This window comes from Pezoporus flaviventris, unplaced genomic scaffold (genome assembly GCF_033815535.1).
Source record: "Pezoporus flaviventris isolate CSIRO_AGI_PZ_B2104156 unplaced genomic scaffold, CSIRO_AGI_Pfla_v1 ptg000013l, whole genome shotgun sequence".
NCBI lineage: Eukaryota > Metazoa > Chordata > Aves > Psittaciformes > Psittacidae > Pezoporus > Pezoporus flaviventris.
In genome coordinates, this window is record NW_026892561.1 from 35,011,187 (window position 1) to 35,037,556 (window position 26,370).

At 37.5% G+C, this 26,370-nt stretch overlaps 1 long non-coding RNA gene across 1 annotated transcript in view; it reads right to left on the reverse strand.

Moving 5' to 3' along the window:
* Window positions 1–26,370, reverse strand: part of LOC133268918 (uncharacterized) — a 112,197-nt gene that overhangs the window by 75,419 nt on the left and 10,408 nt on the right. The window contains exons 2-3 of the long non-coding RNA XR_009743221.1: window positions 16,173–16,226; window positions 13,870–13,994 (exon numbers count right to left, since the gene is read on the reverse strand). This is a non-coding gene — a long non-coding RNA (uncharacterized LOC133268918). The remainder of the gene's footprint in view (window positions 1–13,869; window positions 13,995–16,172; window positions 16,227–26,370) is intronic.

Genomic DNA, 26,370 nt, shown 5'->3' on the forward strand with positions numbered 1-26,370 from the left:
TGAAAAGGGGGGATTTTCATCATGCACCCATCACTGTGTCTTACTAAGCTGTCTGCAAATACACTTTTATTACCAAAGCAGACATGTATCTCCTCAAACAAGTACCATTTGTATGTTTGCTGCACCAGTTTCTTGCTTCACCTAACACCTGAACATGCCCAACCATGTATTTTACTCAAGAGCCCAAACACTGCAGTATCGGCAAACCTTCCAGTCCTGTAGTATTTAACCGTAAATTTATCCCCACAGCAGGGAGGTAAATTCTGCCTTCTAGAGCTGTTGCTGTGACTACCTCTGCTGCTACCATTGCCAAGGCTGGGTCACTGCAGCAACAACAGTCATCAAAACAATAGTCATCAACCATATTACAAGGCAGGGAGTAAAAAAAAAAAAAAATAAAATAAAATGTGTTTTACTGAGATCTGGTTCAGCAAACTTTTTTTTTTTTGGTTCAGCATTGAATTCTCAGTGCTGAAAAGGCAAACTTACTAGTTTATTTCAGTAAATTTCCTTCAAAAAAGGCAAAAGACCTGCAACACTTTCCTATCTATGCAGTATCCGAGACTCAGATTGCTGAAGACATAGGCAAAGCTAAAATGGAAAGAAAAAACAGAAAATACTTTGCAGTTGTTATACAAAGATTGACTGAACACAGAAAGCTATGCTCTTATTTCCTAAAGTATTCTGAAAAATTCCTAAAACATCTCCCATCCAATTGAAGAGAATCTGGAATTAACAGTTGACATGTGCATGATGTAAAGAGAAAGAATCTTTCGTTTGTTAAATCACTAATAAGCACATTTAATATCAAACCAAATGCCTTTCCACTGAAAGGCACAGCATTTGTTTACATCTGGCAGACACTATGGAATTCACACTATGCAACAGGTGCTTAATCTGGAATACATTAGATGAAGGGACCCCACCAGAGATAAATCTCAAAATTAAATGGCTTCCTCTTTTGTAAACCCTATTGTCTCTCACTAATGTCTCTCTTTTTCCTCCTTCTTCTTAACAGTTCCAGAATGCTGGGAGACGTGAACATATCAAGTCTTTGACAGAAAAATGTAACACTTCTAAATCTGGACAGGTCTGTTTCTGGGAACAGAAAAAGACACTTAAATGCTCCTTCCCCTTTGCAATACGGGCATAAGAATGTGTAGTGGCTAAGAATGTATAGTGGTTAAGAATGAACAAAGATGCTTCTCTTCCACTGACTAACAGGCTACTAGGGCAGAATACTGGTGAGGTGCATCACACTCCTCCAGTGTGCTTGACTCGTAGGGGCTATAAACAATTACAGGCCTTGCTATTATTGCCTACTTGGAAGTCTAGGAAGCAGTAATATAAGCTCTACTAGAAAAGAAATCTTAAGTAAACTCAGAATCATCTTACGTCAGGAAAATCCTCAACTATGCTGATTACATGGAAGATGGCATTGGAACCTCAAACATAATGCTTATTAACTTGAAGAAAGAGATGGCGTACCCATCTGAAATTCTACATCAGAGCCTTTCACTCTAATCCCATTGGACTGAGATGTAAACCAATTGGACTGGATATATCACCTAAAAGGTCTCTCTTTCCTGAATTACAGGAGTTAAAAGCGTTATCATGAGTGTGTCAATAGGCCAAGTTCTCCTCATCAGCCAAAGAAACAATCTTTCTTTGTAATGCTGCCCTGAATCCCCTTTCCCTCCTAGACAGAGGCTTAGCTGTGTTCCAGGTCAGATCTGATCCTGCACATCTGTGTGACCCTGCATCAGACTTTGGTGAAAACAGCTAAATTGTAAAAACCCATTTAAAAATCACCAGATTTTCCTTTGCCATACACAAAGCTGTACAAACAGTGGAAAATTTCAGAACCAAAGAATTACTGTCTTTATCATCACGATCTTCCAGCAAACATAAGCCAGATTCTGGTTTTACAAGAAAATCTCATGCTCTGTACAGAATCATGTGAAATGTGATGATAATCTTGTCCTTCTCTGCCATGAGCCATCCTCATTTTTCTCCTGGTTTTAATTCAAGTATTTTCCCAGAAAGATAAAAAAAAAAAAGAAAAATTTTAATAGACAACTTATTACATCTGCTTCATATCCCATCTTCACACATTTTCTACCATAACTCTTCTCCATTGAGACACAAGAGACATAAAGCACCTATAAAGATTCCACTCAGAAAGCTTTGCCAGTCATGCACTCTAAAGTCCCATCAAGAATCCAGCTCCTCACCAGAGACAAAGGTCTCCTGTCAGCTGGTTCATTTGCATCCTAGCTGACAAGGTTGTTCGCTTGGAGCTTTTGTTACATACTACAGCATCCTTACAGATTAACATAGAGATCACTGGCACCTTTCTGAACAAGGGCTGTGTTCTTGCTTGCAGCTATCTCTGAGGTTGTACTTGGAGGCACTTCAACAAAAGCTGTGACTGTTCAAATTATTTTCTACCAGCTACTGTGTATGGTTTTAAAACTTTTCTCTACTAGTTTTAATTGATAATCAAAGATGTATCAAGTCAAGATACTGGTTTTGTCTCTTAAATAAAAAACAAAAATTGGCATATTTAATGGCATGGACAATGCCAGCACCAGTCCTACTTTCACTTGTGAATTCAGCCTATGCAGATGAAATATAAAAGCTGCTCTAAGTCTATGGAATATTATAATTAACAATAATTTCTTTCCCCATTTTACAATAGTTAGGACCTTTTCCTAAGCCAGTGCCTCACTAAAATTTAACTTCAGCAATTGCTCTTCCTATTACAGAAAGACTCTCTGTTAATGCTCTGAATTCGGGGTGTATTTGAACATCTAAACATGGCTGTGAATACCATGATGTGACAACAGAGCTAAACTTTGCTGTACTTTGTAGCTTCTTTTTCAGATTTTTCAGCATGTCAATCCCAATCATTTAAGAGTCGCATCTTGTAAAGGGACGGTTTAAAATAACCAATCTGAAGTAATTTTATATTATGGGCCCATAAATAAATATTCTATCTAGAAGCCAAAAAGTTTTATTACTACATGCTGAGCTCCAAAATTAAAGTACCTGCTGATGCAGTTACACAACTTCAGGATTTCCTTGCTTCCAGCCATTTGTGATTACAGAGAGAAGAGCCTGGGTCTAAGGCCTAGCTTTATTTACTTCAAGAAAAACAATTAATTACCATGTTACTGGTCATGCAAGTCTTCTTTTCCTCTTCCTTCCCATTCTTCCTCTTGTACTTTATACACTGCTGGTCTTCCATTCCCCAAAATACAGCAGCAGAACAGAGAATAGTTCTCTATCCAGGTAATTGGTAGCTGCTGCTTTCAAGATTTTCCTGGAGTTTTTGTCATTCAATTCCTTCTTATTTATAAACTGGAAGTATTTTCTTCTATGACTACAATGACATGATGTTCTTTGTAATTTTTAGTGTTTGAGACAATAAAAAGAATATTTGCATTTCAGTAATGCTAGTTCCATGAATTTCTAGTGGGAATGGATCACTTTCTAAGTTTAGTAACAAAATTCATAGATTTTGTTTGCAAAATTTGTTTGCAAAATCCATTTAAGTTTCCTAGTCACCATCAGAGTGATGGATGGACTTGCATTTGGAACCTTCTTTTAGGGGATTCCTCATGTTCCTCCTATTCCAATCAGATAATCCAGAACATCTCTGAGCAACCTGCTTTTAGCTGACTGAAACTAATGCTTTTAATACAGCACAATTTATTATATTTTCAGCAAATACCTGCTCATCTTCAACTACCCTGAACCACAGTACAAACAACACTAATAATCACTTCCACTCTCAGGGTTACATTAGTACAGAACCTTTTGTATGGTGTAATTTGGTTTGGGTTGTTTTTTTTTAAGATGCTGCTACTAGGTCATTATTAAAACTGCAGCCCAAATATTAATGAGCAGTAGAAGGACCCTCATGGTTACACTTAGCACAGAACCTTTTAGATGGTGTAATTTGGGGATTTCTTGAGACACTGCTACTAGGTCAGTACCAAGCCTTCAGCCCAGCCAAAACAAGTAGTGCTTACAGCTGCCCTGTTACCTTGTACCATCAGGCTTTACCTCCAAAGGGTTAATAATTTCTATTTTTCCTGGCATAGCAAAAGCTTACTTACAGGTTATTTTGAATTCTGTTGCAGAAAGATACAGAACACGAAGTACACTTGTCTTTAAGTTGAGACAGTTAACCACTGCAGTTCAACTCTGATGCTGCTCCCAGCCACCTGAGTGTTACCATGACATAATTTCTATGGGAAGAAATAAAATCTAGTAATCAAAACTTAAAAAAAAACCAACCAAACAAAATCAGAGCAGTTAGTCTGAACAGTACAAATTGTAATAACAACTCTTACAATGACAGAACTGAATCTGTCCCAGACAGCATGTTAAGTCTATACAGTCCTATGAGATTTTCCATTAGGGAAAACAAACAAAGAAAAATAAGCTTCATTAGAGTCTAATGGCATGCCAGAGGCTTGCATTCTTGTGACTCTTCAAAATCCGTAAATTCAACCTTGCTTTTCTGAAAGCGTATGCTTGCTGTCAAAGCAAACCCTTTAGTTCCTAAATAATCTTCCTATACTGCCAGTAGCACGCTTTTCCAAGCATACCCTTACCTTAACTCCTGGACCTGCATCCTCATCAATGCTATGGAAACAGAAGTCTGAAAGCAGACTCGGCTCATGTAGTAAACACAATAAGCACAATTATTAGACAAAAGAGATCAAACCTGAAATGGATCAGGTACTGTTAGCATCTATGTAACAGACTATATTGCAGAGAGACGCTTCAACACCTACCCCACTGAAATTGTGTTTCTCCTGGGGTTTTATTTGATCACCAGGGTTACTTACTGTAAGAGTGTGATGAAGCAGCAGAAAAACTGCTGGTAGGGAGAAGAGGTTGTTAGCTTGGGTGGGGGTGGATGGTAGTGGTCCCCCTCCCTCCTGGTTTAAAACCAATAGGCTCTGCACAGCTTGTTCAGACAACAACTTTTCTCAAGAAGCATTCATGAATTCTACAATCCCTAGAGATCGCAGATTGGGCCCTGCAGAAATGTGTTTATACCCAAAATTTCCATGTTCATTAGTCATTAAAAAATTAATGTCACAGACTGAGAATACAATAAGAGAAAATTATTGTATTTTGGAGAGGACATAACATGCAAATCTGCAGAATTGTTAATTTAAATTAGAAATAGCTACCTCATTAATCAAATGGCAATCTGTCGAGCTTCTGTTCATCTCCTACACATCTAAACTGCAAGAAATTAAAATTGATCAGCCAGTATCCATAGTAAGATTTCTGCATCCAAACCAAAGGGCTTACATTGGTTTAAGATTGTGTAGGTAGGAAACACTAAATCAAGGACTAGAGAGTGTATTTCAGCCTTAACAACTGATTAACTAAAAGCATGTGTTAGCTTCCTCATTGAAAATTTTCCCCACAGCATACCTTCTATTCTGGTTCTCCTAATGAGAGCAACAATACCAGCTGCAGGCTGGTTCAGCAAACAGCATGCAAGTCAAGTCTGGTTCTGTGTCACAGCAGTGCAATCTGTTATTGTGTCTTTGCATCATAACCATAAACAATAAGACTATAAAGGCATAGGGCAAATTAAAATTATTCCTTTGCTCTTCCACTTACTGCCTTTAAAGAGAATGGTATGGGATGTCACAAAAGTCAGTCAGTTATTAATTCTTGGATTATCCAGTTTATAGTCCTTATTCATCAAGATTCCATCTTCTGTCTTACTAAACCAAAAAGTCTGAATTCAGATGCTTTTGTAGAAAACACGGATAAACTTGGAACGAATTACCCTTACAGAAAGTGTGCCTTTTGAAGAGATGGAATACAGGAAGCACTTCCTGAGCAGGCCAATACAGTTCAAGTATGATGTCAGGGTCATTATTCCAAATTTTTACCAAAACATCCTGGATCAACACTGACACAGAAAATTAAAACCTGTATCAGGAAGGCCTGACGGAGGTCACAGCCTCTTGGCTTTTGTGTTAACATCTATTACTAAGAATTACCTACCACTGTTATCTGGAAAACTATATTCTGTCCCATGCAAATCTTAAGATGTTTTAATTGTATCAATTAGTACCATTGAAATGGCTGTCACATGATGTCAAACATTTATGAGCTTGGTTTTGGCTGCACCCTCAAAGCACTCCAAACAAAATTCAGCATTAGTTTCATTTTAGTTTCCTAAAAGCTCACTGCAGCCTTTGTGACTATTTCTTCACTGTGCAGCCAAGCAACTTCTAGATTCACAGGTAACAACATTCCACATAATTAACTGCAAGCATGTTAAAATTAAACAAGTTAGTCATAAAATGCATACATAAATTCACTGCAGAAATGAGGAATCCCAATCTCAATCAGCACATATAGGTGGCACAGATACACAATTCCGTTTCACCAGCTACAGTAGTTGTATGTGTAATGCCGTGACCACTGGAAAAAAGATTTCCCATCTAATAGATTACACTTTTAAAAAATACCTTTTAGAAAAGCCAAAGGAAATTTTACTTGTTTCTAGAATCATGTGGCACAAAGAACATTTGCCTGTTAGAGTTGTACTGTCCTTGCTCCAAAGATAACATAGGGGCACTGCTATCCTACCACTGACAAAATACAGGATCTCAAGCAGCATAAGGGAACTGCTCCTCTTGCTTGTCCTTAATTAGTCTTTTAAAATAATTTTACTTTTATGAGGGTAAGAAAAATTAGCATTACAGCAGAAGGACTGCCTTCCAGTACACATTTCTCAGTCTTCCCTCTGAAGTCAACACCAGTCTTCACACAACCCTAAACCCATCCTGAATTACAGCCATTTCCATCCTCAGCATAAACTTTCCACTCAGGATCCATTTGGTGGCACAGCTATTCAGACATAATTGAAAAAATATTCCATACAGATATTGCAGCTATTCAAGGTCAAATTCTCAGGTTAGACTAATCATAATAATTCCCCCAAAATTAGAAAGGGAAGGGACAGCTCTTTCATTCTCATAAAGAGAATGAAATTCTTCTCATAAAGAGAATAAAATTCTTCATTCTCATAAGAGTTTGTCTGGAAAGTCTGAGCACAGCAGTTAGACTGCACCTCCTTCAGCCCCTCCAGAATCCACTTTTGCATATTCACACTGTTATCAATTACTGCTATAGCCTCTAGAAAAAAATTTTACTTTCTTATAATGCACAGTCTCAGGCTCAACAAGAGATGCATAATTAATCCTTGTGATATCAAGGTATTTTAAGAAAAAGCTATATCCTCCTTGTGCTTATCCTTTAATATAACAGTTTTAATTAAGCTTCAAATGTGAATGTAGTGTATTTTAAAACAGAAAATACACATAATTAAATGTAAGACCCAAAGTGAAACTCTGTGTTCTCCAAAATCCTTCAACTGATCTTAACAGAGCTGCAATTGCACTTGTAAGACAAGTGCTCTTCAGTTTGCACATCCTTGGACAGGTGTGGATTCATTCTACAAGGTTTTGACCACTAGTCAGTAAAAAGCAAACCTATTTTCTGTAGATCTGACTTCACTGTGGACCACAGCAATATCTCTCAGTAGAAAATTTTCATCCCTCTATAAATCACAAAAGGCAGCTTTTGCTCACTTGACCGCCATGCTCCAGCTGGTTCCTCCCCTGACTGAAAGGAAGCTCAGAGCTACTGTCCTCAATCCCAGCTTAAGACTCTCCCTAGAATTCCAAGGATGGGGTGGGAGGCAAGATGGCTTTAAAACAGGGGATGTCTTCCCACAGACACCCTGGTTGTAACTCCAGAAGCCTACAACTCAAACACATTTAATTCTTCCACTCCTGAAGAAAGTAACTCTGCAGGGTTACTGCAACAGACTTGGCTTCAAGGATCAAGACTCTTTCAGTTAGATGACTAACACCAGTGTTAGATTTAAACTACATATGGGGCATATACAAGCACAGAGAGAGAAATTTCTGCATATCTTGTGATCTGAAGAGTCAAGGACAGGCAGGACTTTACAAAACTCCAAATGTCTCTTAGGAAAGGAAAGGTCCAGGAAAACTGCCATGTTCACATTTTTCTTCCTCAGCTACCAACCTCCCATTAAATCTGTCCTTTACTAAAAATACAACATAAGAAATCTCAGGAGAATGAAGAACAATACTGAAAAGAGGTCCTATATTCAGCCTGATAATCAGTTGCTTTTTTTTAAAATGTGTTAGAAATGCTGCCAGCACAAGTATGTCGATATTGAGGATCTGAGAATTAAAAATAGCAATATAAAACTGGTATGCTTTTTCTCCCCTTTTCTTTATGCTTAATTTCTCTTTTCCAAATGTACTTTGCACATTGTTAGGTAGGTATAATATGTGTGGGATGTATTGTTGAAGTTACCATGGTTTCTCATTTTTAATGAGCTTCGACACTTTATAATCTAACCAAATACATTCGTAATTACTACAACTCTTTTTTTTCTCCCTTTCCCCCTCCCTCTAAAACACTCCAAAAATTACTGGTGGTAAAAGTAAAACTAGTGATTTGAAAGACAATAAAACATCAAAGTAAAAGCCCACCCTCGAAGAGTCGGCAAACAAAAGCTTAGGAAAGTAACAGGAGAAAATTACCACTAGACTTGGGGATCTGTTCAATGTCCCTATATCTGCTCTTAACATCTAAAGCTGGTGTGAGATTTTCTTCTGTTGGGTGCAAAATTCCCCAAAACACACAGAAAGCCAAGTCCCATTTGCCATCAGGAGTGATGGTGAATCACTGAACACTGGCTACACCACCTCTGATGCTGTTTGCCAAGTCTGCTCTATGCATAAGGAGAGTCTTGAGCTGCTCAGACTGCCCATGAGCAGCCATCTCCTGGGAAATCCCCAATTACAGTGTTTACAGCGTTGATCTAGCAAAGCAAAGGAGCCTGACTTAGAAACAAGAGTCTGAATAGGACATTTACAGGCCAAGCCACTTTTAACTAATACACTGAATCGAAGTAAACAAATCTGAAGAGGAAGAAACACAGGGGTGAAAAAAAAACCCTCAAAGTGTTTTGCTTTTATACTATTGGAGCAAGTACACAGAGATAAATAAGCTTAAATTTAAAAAACAAAACAAAACAAACCCCCTGAAAACCGAACCAACTCTGATTGTCAAATATACAATTAAGAAGAAAAGTGCTCGATGCTTACGCAACCACAAAACCACTTTTTGCAAGAGAGTTACTTGTCAGCTGAACCCATTTACTATCACGTAATTTTGGCTGACTCCTGATACTGATGAAATCAGCCAAGGTGTAGAAGTAGTCTAGGGCTGGGATCTGTAAATAGCTCTTTGTCCCAAACACATGAGCAAAGGTGTATTTGCATTTACTGCCACTGTTAACCTTACATCAAGAAGTGTGGAGTAAAATAAATCCTTTCCTTCAATTTTTAGGTAGATCAAATACTCCTATCATATTTTTATATAAGAGAAAGTAATTTTAGCCTTCAAGAAACTAGCAGATTGGAACCGCAGTGTTTATATAACCTACAGTTAGCCAAGCAGCTGTGGCTGAGAGTTCTCAAAAGCAGTCACTGCAAGGACAGAAGATGAAACATCTGAGGGTTCCAGGTGGAAATGTTAGCACATGCTGTTCTAGGACCTTTCAAGGCACTTACGCACCTAACCATCTCACTTTATAGATATCTAGACACAGAAAGACCAGTAAAGCACAGACAAGGTGACTCAGCATTTCACATGAAGTCTGTGCCAGAGTGGGACACTAGATCAGCTTGCAAATTCTTGAGATTTAATTATCACTCCTGGCACTTCATCCAGAGACCACTCCTCTCTGTAAGAAAAAAAACCAAACATCAGCACTATCCCTGGGTAAGATGGATGATTTCAACTCTGCTGCAATTCAAGAGATTAAAGAAGCCCTAGCATATAAGTGAAATTTGGCAGAAATTTGTAAGGGAAAGGAAAAAAGTTACTTCTGCAGTATGAATCAACATGAACTTAAACATTGTGAAATAAACTTCTGATGCCAACTTCCTGTATAAAGTATCTGAAGATGCACACTTACCAGCAGTACTTTCTTTCCGATAAACTCTTACAGAATGAAAGAAAATTGCAACCTAAAAATTTCCATCCCACATCCTACAGTGAATCAGAAATTGCTGATTTCTCTTGGAAAGGTCATCAGCATATTACTTGACAGTTTCCAGAAGAGCAGTTCATTTGAGCAGTGCTTTGCTGGAACATGGTGTCACATAACCATACTGCCATCTGTCCACTAAAATCACTTTGATTCCATGCAGGAAGAGGCATTCCTAGGCTTATGTACAGGACAGAACAGCAGACTGACTCTGATCTACATGAGAGACTTTACCTGGCACCTGGCACGGCCAGAAAAATTAGTGCCATTTAGTAAAAATGAACAGTTCTCACTAAGTCCCTTTCAGCACTTGCTTATATCTTTAACAAACCTTAATCACCCTGTAATATTCTTCCTGCTATGTGGCTTTCCAATCCATAATTTTATAAAAAGGCTATAAAAAAAAAAAACAACACAAAAAAGGACAATCAAACTCCACTGTGTCTGCTTCTTGCAAAGCAGGCTATCAAAATGCTGAGTACTACAAAACCACTGAGTATTCCAGGCTTTAAGGATACGCAGTATGACAATCAATATTAATGTACATTCACTACATAGGTTCAACCAAATAACAATACTATCTTCAAGAAGTATCAAGAGACTGGAAGGATTCTACAGAACTTCTGTTTCCTTGATTTTCTGGCTTTAACCTCTTCTTATCTCTTGGTCTTGACAAAATGAATTATTTTCATTTGGAGTCACAGTTAAAGCATTTCAAATGATTAAATAAAGCAATGTCATCATGTGCCTGTATGTCTAGGAACTGCCTTTCAGTGACCAAAGAAACCCCAAACTTGGATGAGCCATTCAGCATGAGAAATTACCACACCTTTGGCAAAGAGATCTATATTTGTATTATCTAATGTATGGTACAGGCTAGGAGACACATTCACTTTGTTGTTCACCTAAAACAAATGAGCAATTCCTTTCTACAAAAGGAACAACCCCCCCCAAAAAAAACACCAAAACAAAACAGAAAGTCAAGGTCACGCACACCCTGCTTTGAAGAGAGAACTGTTCTTTCCCTGAGGACGCTTGTCTCCAGTATTTTCAAAATATTATTTAGGAATCTGCCTCCATTAATTTATTTTCATGGCCTCCATAAAGACTATCTCAAGTGATGAAGTGTGAAACCCCAAAATAATTAGGGGAAAAGTCTACACTAATTTGAGGCATCTGATTTGAAATTACTAGAACCTTGTTTCATTAGACTACAAAGCACCATAATTTGAAAATCAAAAGAATCACACTGGTCCCCCTCCCCGGCAATTTCCTTCCCTTTCACACAAACATTTGGCATATTTTCCACCTGTAGGTATCAAGTATTCCACAGCAGGCATCTATTAAAATGACCGTTAATGGATGATCGTAGCAACTTATTCCAGGTGAGTTTCTTGGAGACACAGAGCAAACCTACGGCAAAGCAGAACTCTGTCAACTATCTGAAGAGCACCAAGTGCCAGAAGGCTCCATCCTGATTTCTACCAGGAATATGACATGTGGAGAGCCCTTGGCGAGCTTCAGTGGTAGTGTAAGATTCAGCCTGCTCACGTATTTTCAGTGATGTCTACCGGAGTACCAGTGTCCAAGAAACTCACAGTTGTTCCACTAGTGTGTAGTACTGGCTACACACAGGTACTCATTCCTGCTCACTGAATCTTACTTTAGCAATCGCTGCACAGTACCATGCAGCCATAGCTGAACTCACAAGGCTTTGACAAATCCTGCATCTTCATCAAATTTGGATTTTTTCTATAGAGAAACAGCACAGCACATCCTTGTCTACAGTAATTCCCTAGACTAATAGAAAGTTCCTTCTCCAAAGCACTAAAATGTGTCAACAGAACTACTGTTGTGTTTCTTTTCATGTGGTGAACTGAATTAATTTCCTTCCTAGTCTCATGCTTATTAATGTCTGATAATACTAGTACTAGACATCAAAGTGGCTATCACATGAGAGAAAGTTGTGGTGAAATGCCCTATTATCTAGTTATTGAAGTCAGGGTTGTAAAATACAGCACTTCAGCCTAACCTGAGGTAGGACATTCAAGTTTATGCAAGACTAGGAAGGAAACTGAAACCACTGCTTCCACTTCAAAGCAGAAAACAATCTTTTCTAAATGTCAAAATTTTATGTTTACAGTATTGTCAAATTCAAGCAATGTAAAAATCACAAGTCAAGCAAAACAAAAGAACCCAAAACACACAAAAAGAAAAATCAAATTGATTTGTCTTATTCAGCATCACAAGATTTTAAAATAATCACTGCATTCTTTGGGTAGTGGCACATCAAAGAGTTGATGAATAAACAGGCATTTGGACTAAAACAGAAGATAACTTTCCACATCACATTCACACAGACTTCCCCCCTTCCTCCTTCAGATGCATTAACAACATCCAGATTTGGGTTACGCTATTAATGCTGCTCTTTAGACAGGGAGTTTGGAAGACTTTTCTACTGCTTCTAAAACCAGAAAGCTTTCACATGTTCACATCATGACAGAAGATGGCCTTTAAGAAAGCCACACAATACTGCCAGACTTGCAAGACAGTCAGCATAGTTGACAACACTGTTTAGTCTAAATGCTGGACTAAAATTATCTTGGGGGGGGGAATAATAATAAAACCTAGCTTACCTGTTTCTCATTTCTATTAAAATAAGCTACTGGCTTTATGTTTAAAGTCAATCCTCCAAAAACACTTTTGAGAAAACATGCTGCAATGCAATGCTGTGAACCAAACATGACTGAAACTGTTACTTCATTAAAGGCCTTTTTTTGTATGACATTTGCAGAACTAGTTCTCTAATTATACTGCTACCCATATGAGAAGCTTTTTCAGGAACAGTTCATTCTCCCTTGCAAGGAGACAAAATTTAATTAGAGAGGAACCTTTAAATAATGGTTACATAAAAAATAAAAATACTTCTGTAAATCCCTTTTAGTTTAGGTTTGTAATTCTTAAAGGTCACACTCTTAAAAACTCTGTAACTTAAAAAGAGATCATGACTTAATTATATAATGCTTCAAATTTGTATTAATGGACATGGTTCATTCTCCTTTGTTACAAATTCTGAGATATGAAAATAATTAAAGATTGAAGATTGCCAGATGATTTTTTTTTTGTTTGTTTTAATTCAGCTGGTAAGGTTTCCTTTTAAAAGGGTAGCCCACATATATATCAGTCTTGAACACAGCAACACATCAGTGCATCTGTTGTAGTCATTTTTGCCATAGACATGTATGCTTCATCTGTTCTGCACATCAGAAGCACAGTGGTGGGGGGAAGAAAAAAAAAAGCCAAAAGTTTGCATAAACCACCTTATTTACAATAATGAGGTTGCAAAATAAAGCCCTTAAAATGTAAAGTCAGTCAATAAACAGAAAGATGTTTAAGTATATACACTCTAATTCTGTGATACTTCTTGCTTTTCTTACCCTCTACTGACACCTTCAACCACACAGATCTCAATTCTGTAAGAGATGAAAAACAGTAACAGGATTTTAGTCATGGAAGCACACAGGTTTTGTACCTCAGCTTGTATCAACTGCATAATTCAGACTTTAGGTACCCTAGAATTGTTTAGAAAGCAGTATCAGGGAACCCATTTTAGGACCAGGAAACACAGAACAGTATTTCACATCTATTTTTAGATGGAAAAAGAATGGTCTGATTCAGGATCCAATACTACACTAGAGAGCAAAATGAATCTTCATTGTTACCAGGGAGCTGCACCTATGGCTCTTAGCACGTCCACTCTCTCCCCTTTTACGCCTCTTTACTCCAGAAGAAATCTGTTCCCTCCTGTCCTCAGCATTCTGCAGAACTGCTGTTTTGTTGGGGTATGCTGAAGAGATCAGCTGATAACACTGATGGCAAAAGTGTTAAATTCTCTCACACTGTGAGAGATTTCAAACTGCAGTTAAGACCAACTTCAACTCAAAAGAATGAATTGGAAATGTTTGGAACTGAGGAAAGGGCACATACAATGGGGATTACAAGCTAGTTTTCATTTATTTTCTTTGAGCACTGTTAACTTTACAGTATATGGTGATCAAATCAAAGACATGAGTGCTGTGCCATTCCCACACATTTTACGTATGAATTTGTAGTGGAAATGAATTTTATAAGAAAAAAAAAAGCATAGAGAGAAAAAATAAAACTTAATTAATACTTTTAAGTCATCTGTTTCATCCCCTAATTCATTAAATTCTCCCTTTCACACTTTTTTTTCCCCAGTGAAGTTTGTGACTTTTGCCCAGTTTAGGACAAATCTTCAATTAAAGTTTTCTTTAGCTTACAAACCTATTAGCATCTGGGTCACAGCTAAGCCAGTCACTGCTTGTCATTTTAACACTCTATGACCTTTGAAGATTGAGTTAGTAATTCCGAACTGTAACCAACGAAGAATCCAACAGCAAAAGCATGTTCACAGAAACATAAGTTTTTCAATAAATGCTTTTCCTCTTTGACAGTAGTAGTATCTGTTACTCTACCTACTTTTTGGATGATCTTAAAATTCAAGATCATATTAGATTTTGCTAAAAATAAAATTGGCTCAGTGCAGGAAATGAGGGTGCTCTTTGCTTCTCTTCTCTTTCTCATGTTCATGTCCTCTTTCATGTAAAGCAGGAATTGGCTAACTTCCTTTTCAAAATGGAGAAAATTCTCAAGAGAACTTGGATAACAAAATTAACAGGCGATTGGACTAAAGACCATCACTGTCTCCGTTTGTGTGAAGAAGAGGAGAACTAGAAATACTCTTTGCCCCAAATCAAAAAGTATATACAGATTCTAGCTAATCTCCTGAACCATAAAGGTTATGAGATGAATTAGTTTTCATGCCTTCATGAACAAGGGACATCAAGAGGTAGGAATTACAAACTAAAGTTGACAACTATCTTCTGGAAGGATACACTGGTATGGCAAGAACCAGGGAGAGGCAAGATCTGATGATGGTCACAGTAACATAATTGTCATCCTTGAGGATGGGGCTCTGAACTCATAAAATTTCAGCAAAGTCAAATTAAAACAGAACTAAGTACTTAAACTTAACCCTTCAGGAAAGATCTCATTAATTGGATGTTGCCAGTGGCTGCAATCACCTGTATCACCATACTACCATTTCTGAAAAGGATCACATTTGACTTGTCTATAGTAAGATACAGAACAGTATTTTCAATGTGCTACTAAAAACTAATTTGAATCTATTCTACCTCATTGAGCAGTAGAGCCTTCAAAATCCCAGCCATGGGGGAGACAAGGGTACATCTGAACTGATGAAGACAACTGCTCATGGGATCTTAAACATCCGTCTCACACAACCAGCACACAAGCTGTAAGTTTTGTAACTGGAAAAGCCAACTTCTACATTCCTCTCATTCACATTTTAAGGTGGTTTTTTTGGTTTGGGTTTTTGGTTTTTTTTTCATTCATAAATGCATTTGAAAACTCCTTTCTAATCTCATCTATCACTCTCTTAGAGCCTGGACTAAATTGTAATTGACCCTTCCATCAGTCAACTTCACCTCAATCTTAAGGATTTCCTCTTTGTTTCTGCAGCACGCTTAGGCTTTTACAAAACATTATGCTAGCAAGGGAAGTGTCCCATGCTTTCCCTTACTGTTCATCCACATGCTTCAAAAAATAACTCTTCAGAGGTTTCAATTCTCTCCCGGACTGTTGTATATTCTTTAATCTTTTTCTATCATATGACTATCATACTATTTTAGCATCTCCAATTTTAATACAGTACACAGTCAATATTGGAAAGGTGGTTTTGTTTTTTAACCTCCCTTCCCATAGGTATGGTATTAAGTACACAAAGTCCAGAAATTTAATCAACAAAGAAGAGTATCCAACTCCTTCCCACCTGAATCACAGAGGTGTTTAGAAATACAGGGCTCTGTATTGTTAACTGTCTGTTAATGTGGAGTTACTCAACAGGAGAATTCTTGTGTGTTCATTAAATGAAATCCCACATAAGTTACGTTCTCCCACACAAGGTTAGAAATTACACTCTTACCTCCAAAACCAGAGGACAACTGTATACAATGGGTCTTCTGAGACACAGGTGAATCTGCAAAACAGAAAGAATGCAGCTATAGAAAGATAAAACAAGGCTAGGCTGAGCAAACTCAGAAAGTGGGAGGGCTATGGCAGTGGTGTTCACTGTATTTACAGAATGATAATGTGTTTGCATTATTTTCTGCTCTTGCTTGGTATCTCTGAGCTTTGGAACTGTATAGCCTTCAGGAAACCTGCCAGAATGGTGTATCTACAATCCCATACAACTCTGGAAGGCAGTCTCTGTCCTGTAACATTTCTGCTTTTCACAGTGATTTCGGTTGCTCCTCCAAAAATAGTTTTGTTATATATTTTTCTAGGTGCAGCTCCAAAAAGAGTTGTATTAAATCAAGACATCCATATACCAGTTGGAGGATTCAGTGGTATGAGAAGCAAAAAAAGCTGTTCTGCAAGAGTAATAAAATGCAGGCTGAGCTCAACATGTATTGTTTTGCTACATGTCTTCTATTTTACTTTTATTCTCCATAGCTGTACATCATCATCTCTGGAAAAAATGTTTCTGTAATCAAGACAGGTTCTGTAATCTTCTGGTGGTACATTAGGCAGAATAAAACTTTTATTACACAAAATTAGTTCTTCAGAGATCATAATATCCAAGTACTGCTTATGTCAGTGAAGAGAATGCTATGATGACTTGGAGGCACATAAGAAACCCCAAGCTCTAAGACGATGGTATTCAGATTTGTTGTCTGCACAGCTGTCACATTGAGCAGTCAGTCACCCAAGCACATGAACAAACACAAAGCATGTGAGCTTTCCCTGGGTAATTACTGAAATGCTAATACTTCCACAGACTGAGACAAAACACAAAACATTCAGCTGCTGGTACCACAACATAACTACAATGGATAACTGGATACTAGCAACAGCTATTAACTGTGTAATACTGTGTAAAAACCCCGTAACATTTAAATACTATCCCTAACAGCTCCCCAAAGCCTCACTGTATGTGATACTACTAGGATCACAAAGATTTTAAATGTAAAGATGCTAATTTTTAGTTTAAGTAAGTACAGCTAAAGTAAACTGTAAACAACAGTACTGATATCCCTTTTCCAAGCACAGAAATTGTTAATAACCAGGGCCAAGAAAATGGATGACTTTCCAGAAAGGCAAAGCATGAATTAATAAAACACCTTGATTGCGCCATGGTACCTCTGAGGAATCATTTAGGCTGTACAGGAAGGCAAAAATAAACAACTTCCACTTTTTACTTCCTTTTCCTCTACAAACTCACCTAAGGGTTTTTTTGTTTTTTTCTCCCCCCCCTTCCGTCCCCCCGTCCCCCCTTTTCTTTTCTTATACATTTTAATTTAAAGCGCATCATTTCCTACCAAAGCTTGCTGCGTCAGCCTGGAAAAATCTTTAGAATACCTAATTAGCTATTCTTCAAATTAGTCTGTAGTCTGATTTGGATATCACTATCTCGCTTCAGCGGACCAGGAAAGAAATACTGATTGTGAGTGTATCTGATTAAAAACCTCCTCCTCCCAAAAGCTGGAGAGCAGCAGCTGTATTTCAGCTGTATTGCTAACGAGCTATTCAGAAACATTCTTAAATGGAGTCTCTCAGAGCTTTTTTATTAATCTCAAAACCACAGCCATTTTAAGATTGTTTTAGGCATCTGAATAGTTCTCTGTATTTTTGATCACCCATGTAGATGGGATTCCACCAGTATATATTTGTTTCACCATCTGAAGAATATTTCATTTATATTCTAAAAATTTAAAGGCCTGAGACAAAGTCTCTAAGCTAGAACAAATTTATTGACTTTAATTCACTTCCTGACTTATTCTTGCATTTCTAGATTAGAGTTTTGATTTTGGATTAAGCAGAAAATTCCTCAGCGCATAATCACATCATGCTGAGGCAAAAAAACAATACAGGAAAACTTTTTTCTTCAGAGGTGCAACAGATGTAGGGCACTGGTGGGAAAAATTGGGAAATCGGTCTGGATAGACAGCTTCAGCCATTCTAGACCACAAGATAGTTTCAACCAAAATTAAGCATTTTTATTGCATTTCTATATCTTAAATGAGGCTCAAAACAAGGATCTGTGAATCCAGAGGCATGTCTTTCCTGCCAAAGCCTCAGAGCAATCTTCCCATTAGGCCTCACATCCTGTTAAAATGTCCTCATCTGCAGTGTATTAGAACTGCCAACTCTCATGCCAAGTTGTGAGCTATTCTGTTAACCAATCCACCTGAAAACCAAACCAACCTAAGTGCTTTTTTACAGTGTTATTTGACTTCTTCCTAGACAAATCAGTTCACTAATCTGATTCACCTTATGTACCCACAGACCCTCTACTGGCACAATGCTGTGGACAGGAAAGAATGGCCACAGGTGGAAGCAGACTGTGCAGGTAGACACCATGAAAGGCACATGGAACCACAGCCACAGTTCCTCAAATTATCTCAGAAAACATAATGGAAAATACAAGCAGCTTTTTCTCTTTGAGTATCTTAACACTCTGTGTTATGAGGTTAAATGATTTTATTATAAAACAATTACCTGTTCATAAACAGTTTATACCAAATCCAAGCACAATTTTCAAATGCAAATTTCCCTGGCTTCAAGATGTCAGCAGCAGCACATCTGCTATCAACTTTATCTTACATTCCTATTTCTGCCTCACACAGTGAAAATTATCTTCATGCCTTTTTATATCCAATTCAATTTTGATTCAATGTTTGATTTGAAGTCACAAGTCCACATATTGTAACAATCTCTTTTGTAATACATGTTGTTCTTTCAGACCTTCACTCATTTCCAAGCCAGCAGTTTAATATAAACCCTTTGCTGTTGTTCAGAAGCTGAACACACACAGCCTGCAGACATACCCCATCAGTGTGCCTGCAGAAGAAAAAAAATAAATAAAAAAAGAAAATAAAAAGAGAAAAAGTCTTGCTGGACTGGTGACATCCCCTGTGTAAAGGAAACCTGTCAGACTCAGCCTGTTGCCTGGGAAAAGGGTCTTTCAAGTGCTGATGATTACGGCTGTCCCATACCGCACGCACACCCATGTACTGGGAGGGCCTGTAGAGATTTTTTTCAAGTGGAATTAAAGCAAAATTGCCCTAGATTTATATCACTAGCCGGTACAAAGCTGGGCAAAGCAAGGAATGCTTATATTTAACACTCAACCTTGACAAAATCTGGAGCGAGAGGGATGAACTTGCTGCCTTTGTATGTGTGTGTGTGTGTGTGTGTGTGTACAGAGACAATGTTTAATCTTCAGATACATAATAGGGTATCACAGGGTTACTTTTAGGACATAATACAACATCTACAGCTGCAGCTGATTGTCCCAAGTTTCAATTAAAGTAACAGCCTTGAGTTTCAACAGCAATTCAGTACAGAGAGGTAGATTTTGAATGTGCTAGGTAAAGAAACCCGAACAAACCCAAACCAAACCTTTCCACAACAAATCAGCTCTGACGCTGATTTAAATGAATTGAATGCAGAATGGGAGGGTTTATAAATGCTATTAACATACAATCACTTCAGTCTTTGTGGTATTTTTTCCTGAATTTTAGAAATAATGTGATTAATTTCCTTGCACTCATTATTAGTCTTGCAATAGATTCATGATGAGCAAGAAAATTAATCAATACCAAATAAAATGGTCATATGTGACAAGCTTCCAGCACAAGCTGAGAATCACAATCCCACTATTAAGAGAAAAATCACCTCATCTCCACTTCAATGTACAACAGACTTAACTTTTTAAAAATATAAAAAATAAATTAAAAAAAAACCCTATCATGCAAATAATTGACTTAATGTATTAAAGCATCTGTAGAGAAGAGGACCAAAAAGACTACAACTTTATTAAATGGAAAAGGGATGCAAGAGTTATATTTAAACATAAATTACTGAATTAGGTAAATGGGCAATGCAGACTGCAATAACTACTGGACAAAGATATTTTTACATGTAACTATGAAAGTGACTACTGTTTCTAATACCTGTGAAAATGTTATTCTTAATATACTGATTTTTTATATGTATCATTGAAATCACTTTCACATGATAGAGCGTCATGGTTTAGAAATAAAGAAAATCAAGTATGATTGCACTCAGGAAAGCACATTTGAGGTCACTTCCCTGCTACTGGTGCTCCTTCTTAGATTAGAAAATAAAATTAACTTTTGTTACTGCCTTTTATAGAAAGACATTCCAAACAAAGATTTCCTCTCTGGATTGATCCTGTGGAAAACCACAAACTTTTGGGGAAAATTTTATCTTAAACACAGTCACAAAACAGAAAATTTCAAAGAGGACGCCTTGAGATACCAGAAACAAATGCTGTCATACCAGACCAACCTGGGAAGCTGCTAGAAACCCAAGAGACCAAATTATATTATAAGATGAACAAAATGATAAAAAAAAAAATCTATGATTTAAATGACAAAACAAACACACAGGACATTTGACCCATGCCAGAAAACAGATCTTTAAAAAAATTGTAAGGTCATAAAAAGATACAGAGGTGAGGACATTTAACTTTCTTATTGCTCCCCAGAAAAACAATAAAACTCCCTCCAGGATCATACTGGCTCATGGAGTTAGCTGAAATGATGAATGTAGCTTTACAATGCATCTTCACATTGTTTCCTTTAAAAAAAAAAAAGGCTCCCCATTTTCATGCGCAAGATGAAAGAGCCTGTCGTCTACAGAAACCTAAGTCAAATTATTAGCCTGGTGTACCCTTTACACACATTTATGAACTGAAATGTTGCAATTAGACTCCTCTGTGGCAGAAGGGGAGCCAGTGGAGTTTGTTTCTTTTTCTACAGATAAAAAAAAAGAGAAAAAAAAAGAGAGACTTCAATAAAAATCTGTTGACTTTCATAAAAGACAAAATAAAGGTCAGGGAAAAGGCTTTAAGTCTTCTGGGAAATAAGAAGTTAGTCCTGTTCTCAGAAAGAAAGATAATCAGTGGCAGGCATAGTCTGTCCTGCACTATCTTCCTTGCTCAAAAAGTTTTATTTTTCCTTTTTTTTATTTTTTCTTCCTTATGTTAGGAGCCACTGAAGATTTAAAAGGTGTTCCAAATATTTTCCACTTTGTTGCAATTTGAAATACAGGAGTGGAAAATGTCCCCCGAACAGTGTACAATGGCAATGTCTACTCTCACACAAACACACATCACTAAAACTCCTGTTACATTTTAACCATCTCTACAAACAGAGTAGTTATCTTCTTGCTTTATAGTAAAATAACCTGAAGACACATAACAAAGGTGGAATACCACTTAAGTTGCTGGGTAATTAGGGAACTGAATGCGAAATGCCCACCTTGACTGGGACACCACATAGCGGGCTTGGTATGCACAAAAAAAAAAAAGAGATTTTTTGGGGTCTTAAAGGCAACAACTGCTAAGGCTCTCACCTTCTGATGTATGAAAAATACTGATGAACTCAGTATCTAAAGAGAGATTTACTAGTGAAAAGCTCATACATCCCATGGATGCAAGTCATTCTGTAGCTTAGTAAAACAAGGCCCTTACCATTTTGCAAGAAACTTCATTAGTAAGCCTCAAATTTAAGAGCTGAGCTTCTATCACATAAGTAAAACTTAGACACAGTGGTGTTGGAATAGTGTATTTAGTTGAAAGTCCATAACACATACAGATTTGATTCCACCCAGTTACCATCCACCTTAAGCCTTACACGGCTTCTCTCTCCTATATTGCAGTTGAAACCGAGACACTACTTGAGCAATGTAACCACAATTATTTTAAAGGCTGTTCTTCTGCCAAGGGGTTACTCTTACCTACACCCTAGAACATAGCAGCTTTGCTTGAGAGCATTCCTGAGAGACCACAGGACAAGAGTTCTCAGGAGAATGTACTGCAACATTCTGAAGTGGGCTCAGGAAGACTTGAGTAATGAAAGAGAAAGAACTCCACACCTTGTCCTCTTCATTTGTGCAGTCCATAAGGACTGAGGTCACAATAATCACATGAGAAGGCCAGACAAATTCCTGCCAATTGTAAATTTACAAAACATTTTAGCTTTCTATGTCCGAAAATTGTATATCCGCTACATATCCACAGGGGAAAGGAAGGAAACGGGCAAAACACAAAAAGCAGGATGAGATTGATGGCTTTCTCCTCGTTATCCAGTTCAGATTTAAGTCTCAGCTAAAACTGGGAGGCTCTGAACATATTCTCTTCACGGTTAGGACACCACTTAGAAGCTATAGAGTACAGGTTTTGAAAAGAACATGACTCCAAGCCTACTAAATCTATGAGAAATACTGTATGTTCGTTTTCCAGAATTTGACTCAGAACTTTAAATAAGACACAAAGGTGGAAAAAGGATCTCCATCATTCCCCTCAGCTTCAGTGAAGAATCTCAGAACTTGAACAGATTAAACTGCATTCTGCTTCTCTCCATATTCATCTTTACTGATTATTTTCTTATCCCAACAAGAAATACAATTAGACAGACACTGAGTCATACAATGTAACAAATTTTAATTAACAGAGGAAAAACAGAAAGATTTAAAACCCAATTAATTTCTTCTTTATTGCTCCAGAATCTATAACTTCTGTTCAAGCAAACAGTACTACTTTTCACCTGGAAGACATTTCAGGCTTCCAACTTCTGTGGTTTATTCTTTTGTTTGCAGATACTCAGTGGTTTGTTAAAGTAATGACACTTTCTAATTCTTTGGGTGGTGATTCACCAAACCTAAGGACTGCTACCACCTCCTCTCCAAGACATATGTGCTGGCCTACAATGGTGACGAAGAAAGTAAGAGCTATTTTGGAAGAGAGTAGCACTAAGTTTGCACCTAATGCAAATATTTAACTACATATTTCATTTTGTTCCGTTAAACAACAACTGATCTTTTTACTTAATTTTAGAAATGTATTCAGATCCCTAAACCACATTTAGTCTCTTTTAGAAATCAAGCTTTTCTGGAGTTTGGCCAAGAGGCTAAAAATTTTGCTGTGTAACATTTCTGCTTAGGCTTCAGCTCCTCACTCTAACAGCATATAGGTGCGAGAACACCTAAAGTATTTAATGATTTGTACTATGATTCTGAAAACTTCTGATGGATTACATGATGTGCCTTAGCCAATCACAGAAGAAGACGACACCAGTTTTCCTATAAGTTAAATCTTGAAAGCTAATAAAAATCCCTTCATAGAAGAGAAAAATAAATCTCTATGAACAAATACCAAGCCTACTGGTCCTCCCCACTTTCAGTGTGGGTCAGCCCTTCTCAAACATTTTCCTGTCTTTTGTCTATATTGGCCAAGGTAAAGAAAAGCAGCTCCAGCCTGACTGTTGGACACAAGGCAGGAGGAAAGCAACTCACTACAGCAGCAAAATTGAAAACCAAGAATATAATTGTTTTGAAATGGTCACCATAGCTTTGCTGAGCATAAGTAAAACTATGCTTCATCAGGTCCGATGGCTCAGGCAGTCACTAATTTGTCTATGTTAGATGGCCCAACTTCCATACATTCACTGGTTTTCTTTGCTTTTATGTTCTCCAAGCCAAAACTGCAGAAAAAAAAAAATAAGGCACAAGACAAAATCACACTCCATACAGTTTCTGTGCCTGTTAGTAGCATGCCTAAAATCACTAAAACCTTGTGACAATCAGTATCATCAGTAAATTGCAGAAAAACAGCAGATGACATAACATGAAGGCTGAGCTGCTCTCCAGCTTTCTGCAACAGGAGGAGACATCTTAGCAGCTTACTGTTTTGTCAGCCTGGCACGGTCATCAGAACTGCCAGTCCTACAATTTTCCTCAATACAGAAGGCTTGTCTACACAAGGAAACAATGGCAAAATAAACTAGTGCACAGACTTAAACGCTAGTTTCTATTCTGGTCTCACATCTGGTTCAGCAGACAAACTACCAGATAGCTAGCACACAAAAGTCCTAATTGCTACTAAAACCTGAGAATAGAGGCTTCTAAATATCTTTTTGAATATGACTTAATTTACCTTTCAGATATTCATACTGCGCATTAACAGGACTTGTTTAAAACACAAAAAAGTTCCCTCAGTTTGGAAGAAGTGTGTCTATGTGAGGGCTAGCAGAGTTTAGTGTAAATTCAAAAATAAAGAATGACACCTTTTTTCAAGGCATCACAGATATTAACACACAAGTAGTAAAGTAACACTAGTAACAAACGCTGCATGGTTGTCATAACAACAGTCATGCAGCAAGACACGGAGAGCTGAAGTGAGCTGTCAGGATTTTGGAGCAAGTAAAAAATCCATTGTTTCAAGTGATTCAGGACTACTGAGCTAGTTTAATGGACATGCCCATTTGGCCACAGCAGCTTGGAATGGAAAGATTCTAGTTCTCAGTAACTGTACAGGATAAACAAACACAGAGTTCAAACATCATGTGAAAAGATGGCAAAAGCTATGTGCACAGAAGCAAAATAATAAAGATCTTTCTCCACTGGTCAGTCTGCACACCAAAGAATCGCTTACTGTTAATGCAGATTAGCTGGTTTTATGAAAAATTTTAGGGGATATGGCCTTTACCATATTTTCTTCAAGCAATACAAGCCTTTTCTTCACACAGATCAATGTCCCTCTGTCAGAGGTGTGCTCTCTAAGCAGGTTATTCTATACATTTATACTCTAGGCTTTATTACTATTAATTTATTATTAATTTCATCTGGAACATTCAGCTATACTCAGCAGTTTTTTAGAAAAGTGTGATTTCACAAAACAAGAACTGAATACTGAGGGTTATTAGGAAATCATTTACCAAGTGCAGCACACTATTATTCCCAGTGATAATGCTTTTTTAAAATTATGAGTCCTTATGGAAAAGCATTTCTCATAATAACAAATAAGGCACTCTGGAATACATATCATAGCAGCATCCTCCCAGTATAATTTACCATGGAAAACATTAGAATTCTGGCTGCATTACACCTGAAATACTACTAATAGAGATGGGTATAATACAATAAATAAATAATACAAAAAAATGGGTATTTTGCTGTGTTCTTCATGCCCCCCCCCCCCCCTGAAGGCTGACTCAACTGAACTACTTCTGTTCTATTATTTGGTATAAGGAATATGGACTCACAGGTCAACAGTAGGGATATGAAGCATAAGGATCTACTAGCGTACCAGACAGGTTGGTATCAACTGAACCAAGATTAATCCATAATACAGTGAGGAATAGCAGGATTTCAGCTCCTTTTTACTGGCTAATAAAAAAATATTTACCTAAATAGTAACAATATCTACATCAGTCTGTCTTTTAGTAATACTCTCTTTTACATGCTATATGATTTGGGTTCAATCATTCAATTTAGATATCAGTACTTCTGCCAATGGAATACTAGTCAGATGAACAAATATTGCCCCACTGAAATGTAAAAGCCTAGATCTCTCTTAAGTTTTGACAAAGATACTCCTTTTGCTAACAACCATTACGACATTATCAGCATTTGTTGATTTGAGTACCACCAGCTACAGCCATCACTGCCCAGATTCCTTGGTCACAGTGGCAACGCTCAAGATGCCTGCCAGGTGCACAGACCAGACCTATAAATTCTGGTAACAGCTGTAGACACCAGCACCAGTTTCTCTTCAGACACATTTAGCTCCATGCAACTTCATTCACATAATCTTGTGATTGCAGATTATGCTATTAAGGAAACCAACAGTTGAACTGATAAGAGAAAGACATCAAAAAGGTGACAGCCCTTATCAGAAACTTCCTCAGCACTGCAGCTTACAGAAGAGCAAGGCAAGCGGCAAGGAAAAAGGAAGTTTCCAGAATTACAACAGGATTTCAGAGACTACTTTAAAACCTCTTCCCACACATTTTCAGGAGCCCCTTTTGCTCACAATACTAATTCTCTGTACATTCCAAAGAGGAATCTCCTTCTGTCAAATCCATTTGGGATTCTAACTCACAGGAAAAGCATACTAGCCGTGGATGCTACAAGCCTTCTGGTATTTCCACGTCTGACTTATTTCTATCTTCATTATCTGTTCTACAGAGATTGTTTTCTGCTGCAAACACCTATCCCCCTACAATGGAAAGACAGGCACATTCATATATACTAGCAGGCTGGAAAGAGGTTGCTTTGTCACAACACAAGAATTCAGTGCCCCTCAACATAAT